Source organism: Lygodium microphyllum, chromosome 23 (genome assembly GCF_053477565.2).
Source record: "Lygodium microphyllum isolate KBCC chromosome 23, Lygodium_microphyllum_v1.1.10, whole genome shotgun sequence".
Classification (NCBI taxonomy): domain Eukaryota; kingdom Viridiplantae; phylum Streptophyta; class Polypodiopsida; order Schizaeales; family Lygodiaceae; genus Lygodium; species Lygodium microphyllum.
The window spans coordinates 123,129,448-123,135,447 of record NC_141157.1 but is presented as its reverse complement, the minus strand read 5'-3'; positions in this window follow the sequence as shown (position 1 = coordinate 123,135,447).

Sequence of the window (6,000 nt, the reverse complement as noted above, 5' to 3'; positions counted from 1 at the left end):
CCATGCCTCTACGAAGTGGATCCCATTGAGATAGTTTATGGGTGTGGTTGGTTAGCAATACCTTTAACCATGCTTTGGAGACATCTGCTGTGAACTATGTAGAAAATCAATTGGTTGTGGATATGGATCAATTGTTGAAACTAGTTTGAGAGAATATGCAACAAGCACAACAGCAGCAAAAAGAGGAGATTGACAAACATCGGCATGAGTTGCTCTTCCAAGAAGGTCAATGGTGCTATCTAAAAATCTTGAAGACACATTTGAAGCATTTTGGGAAGTTTTCACCTAAGCTAGCACCTCGAAAGAGGGGCCTTTTCACATTGTTAAAAAGCACAGTGACAAGACTTATCCATTGGAGCTCCCCTTAGCATCGAGTGTTGCATGTGAGTAATCTTGTACAGTATCATGGACCTCTTTCTATTGCAACCCCAAATCAAGAGGAACCAAAGTTAGTGGATGTTGATCGGCTTCAAGAGTTATTGGTACGAGAACAAGTGTTGATTCACATGTACAAGAAGAGTACATGATGGAACGAGCTCTAATATTTTCTTAAGTTTCAAGGTTACCCCATGCATGAGGTAATAGGATTGGATGAGTCTCAATTTGGTGATGACGCTTTTGCCTTTGCTTCATATCTACTAGGAGACTATTTGACTAGGGGTAGTTAAAGTTCTAGTGGGGAGAATGTAATGCACATGGACATTGCCCATATACAAGTGCTCATGCATTCGATAGGCATGGGACTAGAGGAGGTGGATGTTGTGGTCAAGGAAATGCACGAGAAACGCATTGTGTGAGAGACAAGATGTGCATGCTAGACGAGACAAGTTGCAAACTACAAATCATCATCATTGTGGCAACACATTGTTTTTCTTAATGCAAAATTGAAAGCAATGTTTTTGTGCAAGATGTTTGTGGCACTAGGTAGGCCTCTATAGGTCCCGATAGGCCATTGGACAGTTGATGGTATCCTTTAACCAATGCCTCGTCCTGAGGAAAGATAGCCATCGCCTCTATAATCTTGGTAGGTCCTAGACAACCATCATGCACCCTTGGACCAATGTCTCTTTTGCTTTGCACTGGGACCTCTCAAGATAATTTAGAGTACCCTATGCTTGCAATCCCACTTGGTTCCAATTTTGAGCCTAAGATGAGGTGTTAAAAGGTGTATTCACATTAAAACCTTCATTGACTCATTTTAAACAACCCCAAGACTCAAAATGCTACAAAGCTTCCTTGTTCCATAAGAAAGCCACAACTTTGGTTGGTTTCTCATGTATAAATAGGTGGGTTGCATAGCACTAGTAGATAAGATAGTCCATGAGTAAATCTATGAGATTATTTGTGAACTAGGAATTTGTGATGCAATCAATTGATTATTATCTACATATAGGTTGGGCTCCCTCCTTATCACCATTGTCACCATACTCAATTACTTGCAAGTTTTGTTGGAGAGAGGGAGCTAGTGCCAATATCCACATAACCGATAACTCACATTAAATATGTACTATCTCTTGTCTTAATATATAAGTTCCATTTCTTGAGCATTCTTTTTTTGAGTTCTTTTGTAGTATTTATCTTTTCTTTGCAGTCTCTTTCTTCTCTCATGTTGTGTTCTCTATTACGATAAATTCTCACACTTCTATCGTTGTACCCACTTCTGATATGATATCAAATGTCCATGTTAGATCCTATGGTTCTGTTTTCGATTATTATAAGACTACCCTCTTCTTCCACTATTGCTAATCAACCTTTCCCTATTTACTACTACCCAAGCTTTGAATCTTCTACAACCTATCTTTTGTGAACAACGATCTACATTTTGTTTTTTCCTTTAGTACCTATTGTACGGCTATGTTTAATGCTCACACAGGTTGTGTTTCTCTAATTGGTACTTGTGTTATGTGCATTTAATGGTCTTCTAGGATGGCGACAACATTCTCAATCTTTTCTCCTTGTCTATTAGTTGTAATCTCAATGCTTGAACTTTTTTTGGCTCATTTTCACATATGCTAGCTTATTGCAACAATCATTTTGTGATCTGTTCTCTTTCCACTATATATTAACTCTTTAAGTACAATCTATATAGTGTTTTGACTATACTCTCTCTCAACATCTTTTTTTTTTCATATTCACTTCTTATCCTCTCCAATGGCACCTGCTTATTGTTCCACATATGATAAGCTTCATGGTCCTAATTATCTAGCTTGGAGTGACATCTTCTTCCAAATGATTGGGACCACGGCAACCACGAGGAAGCAGTTCCTATGTGGGATACAAATGATCCCCGTGGTTATTATGCACTTCTTGTGAATTTCTAAAGAGGTCCTTCCAATAGCTACCTCCTATAGGGCAGTTTTAGAGGTGTAGAAGAAGTTACAATGTTATACGCTATGACCCTCTATGATCATCTCAAGCAAATGAAATTCAAGCCAAAGGATACTATCCAATCTTTTCTACTTTGTATTGCGCAAGTACAAAATCAACTTCAGCACATGCAATTTTCCCTTCTAGATCATCATCTTGTGGGGATTGTACTCTATAAGCTCCCTCTAGATTTTGTTGAGATAGTCAATACTCTACAAAACCACACATCATTGACACCAATTAGCTAAACCCATATCCCCTCCATACTACTTGAGCATATGAGGCATCTTTGAGGTTATAAAAAAAAGCTTTAATGCCAACAAGATGGCCATGAGGAGGCTTTTGTAGCTTCAAAGAGGGGTGATATGAAAAAGAAGATGAAGTCCCAATATTATCACTGTGGTCACAAGGGCTATTAACACAAGGATTGCAAAGAACTAGTAGCCCCATGAAAGAACGAGAAAAAGAAGTAAGATAGAGACTCTTCCAACAAAATGTCATATTTATTCTCCTCTAACGCCAATTCCGATCCTGTGGCCAAGGCAAAGGCCAAAAGTGCAAAGGGTTCATCTTCTTTAGATAATGGAAATGGCATGGCCACTCCTCCCTCTACTACTTTCTGGTGTTAGTGATGTAATATCCCTCACAACTCTCCAATGCAAAGAGGGAGTCTGAGGGCATAGTGAGATGGGGCAATTGGACCTCGTTTATACAATCATAGTAGTGCAAAGGATCCAAAGTGGGCCCCTTCCATATCAACCAAGCTCGAATTGAAATTGATGTTCATGATGAGCAAAGAGCGGGTATTGCTCTTTGCTCCTAGTCCAAACTCACATAAGAAAACACTTTGACAATCTAGCCAAAGTATTACCTTACCTAGGGCCATGTATGCTGAAAGGCATTGCTGACGAGATGGTCCAAACTCACATAAGAAAAAACTTTGACAATCTAGCCAAAGTATTACCTTACCTAGGGCCATGTATGTTGAAAGGCATTGCTGACGAGATGGTCACGTATGCTACTAGAGAGGCATTGTTGATCAATATAGAGAGTTGTATGACCACTTTTTGTTTTCAAGAGTTCGTATGATCAACATCGGCATCAAGTTCTCTTCGAGGCACCTTGGTATTGGCTTGATCATCCACTACTTCGGTATTCATCGTCCTATTCTGATGGTCATTATTGTATATACTGTGATGCATCATGATCATTATATGTTCTATTGTACCAGATCCCCCATTATTTGAACAAGGCTGTTAAAAGATTAGGTAGTTCACGTGTGAGTCTGTGTAACTATTTGTGGACTGGGCATTTACGTTTATTTGAGCCAAAATTTGGCCACCCAATGTCATAATTTCTAGCCCACCTGATTTTGTGTTATATATATGCCAGGCTCACTCTTGATGATCATCATCAACATGCTCAATGTAGATTCTGTTGGAGAGGAGCGAATGCTAGTGCCCACACTCAATGATTCACCCTGCATCTATACTACTGCTTGTCTTGGTATATTGTGCTCTGCCAGCCACGTTTTCAGCATACTTCTGCCATTCAGCCCATAAAACACCTTCTAGAGCTGATGCCATATTGTGACCAGGTTCATTTTGCTGGCATCCTACACACTCAAATCAACAAGTCGGCATTTTCAGCTTTTTGCAAGTCCCCCATGCTCCCCTCCTGTCTATATCAGCCTGTCCAGACATCAAGCCTACATTTACAACAGCTGATTACTAACAGTGCCTGCCTGCTGCGTTTGGAGATCCATCTGAGGTACAATACACACTCAGAGCTATCGTCAAGTTCAGACATCATAGCCTACGTTTATAATGTCCGATTTACTCATAAAGCCTGCCTGGTGCATTTTGGGATCTGTTGGAGGTACAACACACTCTCAGAGCTCTCAGCAAGTTCTCTTCCAGCTCTTCTCTGCCCCTGCCCAGAGGAGACAGAAAGTTTGAAGGTTCATTGTATTCACATTAGTATAGCTCACAGTCATTCTCGTCATCTCTGAGTTCTCTTCAGCTTTGGGTTCTACTATTACCATTGTGTTAGTGTCGAACACTTTCGAGTTTATCTTCTCTTTGTTCAAGTATTTCTTTACATTTAAATGGGCCACACTTCACCCAACTAAAACTGAAGCTACCCTCTACCTCACTACTCCTAAGCAAACAGTTGGTAATCACTCTCCAGCAAAGCTGGCCATGTAACACTTCTCAGCTCCAAGTTTGCCTGTCTCATTTCCAATCAGTCCCATGAAAACTGTCACCAAAAAATCCGCCCATGGCCAAGCCACATATCACTCCAGGGTAGCACCCTGCACTTGTCTGAAAACACCAAACTTGTGAGACAGTATGGAAGTACAGTGACCCCCACACTGTTAAGAAGCATTACTCGCCCACAAGCAATTGAAAGAACACTATCTGGCAGCTGCCAAACTCCACTGCCCAGCTAGGATGAGACTTGCTCAACTAGGGCAAGGCATCTAGTGAGGCTAGCAATGGGCAACTAATTGGGCGGCCAGAGTAGCCAACATCGATGATTAGGAAATTAAGAAAAAGTTTAAAACCCATGAAATGGAGTCTTATGCCACGCACGATGGTATTGAATGCCAGCTCTTCAGAGTTGGAAGGCAAGGCAAGGCAAGGCTTGTTGGCCTGAGGAGTAATATGGTTCCTAAGCAAGCCACATACATGCAACCAAAATGATGGCTGTCAAAGAGGTTTTACAGCTTCAGTGTATATATCATGTATGGTTGACTCAATACGTAAAGCTGGGGGGGTAGGAAAGCCGTCTGTGCAGAGGTTTTCCAGTCTGCAAGGCAGACAGGCCGGCCCTTGCTTGTGAGCTGTCACAAAGTCTGGAGGAGGGGCTAGAGCGCTCTCCTCAAAAGAGGAGGCTGGTGGCTTGGGAGGTAGCTGATGCTGGTCCCTCAAGCAAATTAATGCTATAAGGGCAGCTGGACATGGTGTAGCTACCCAAAGCTACAAAAAAGCCATGCCCACAACCCAAAAGAGCAGTCCGGTGGCAGCACTCCCAGGAGGCCAAGACTAGCACCCAATCGGCAAAGGGACAACAGCAACAAGGACAGTTATGTAGACTTTGAGATAAGCCCCAAGAAGCAACCGGGTAGGGTGATCGATCATTAGGCACAGCAATCCTAACCCCTTGAAGAAGGCTAGTTTTGGCAAGAGCCCTAGCCCTATCCTCACGGGAAGTCAATACAGGGAATAGACCTGGGTAGAGAAAGAGGCCTTCATAAGGCCAAATTGGCCATTGGCCTATAAGCCCCAGAAAGAATATATTCATCACAAGAATGAAGGACATCTTCGTCTGACTAAAGGAAAATGTAAGTTGATGCTCATGCCTAACCCCCCAAGGGTTAGAGGGTACACATTAAATGAAGGTGGATGCTATTCTGGTTTAAAATGGTTGGGGCCCTGCATCGTCCAACAAGGTGTCCAGCTCCACGTGACACAATCTAGGCAGTAGCGTGTCTAATCTTACGTCTGACTAATAATGGCGTGGATTGTACCATAAGAACATGATCACAGTCAACAAGCGCCTCATGGACGAGGATGCCTGGCCTGTTGCATCTCCAAAGCTTGATTTATTGATGGGTAGTTGCACCCAGAT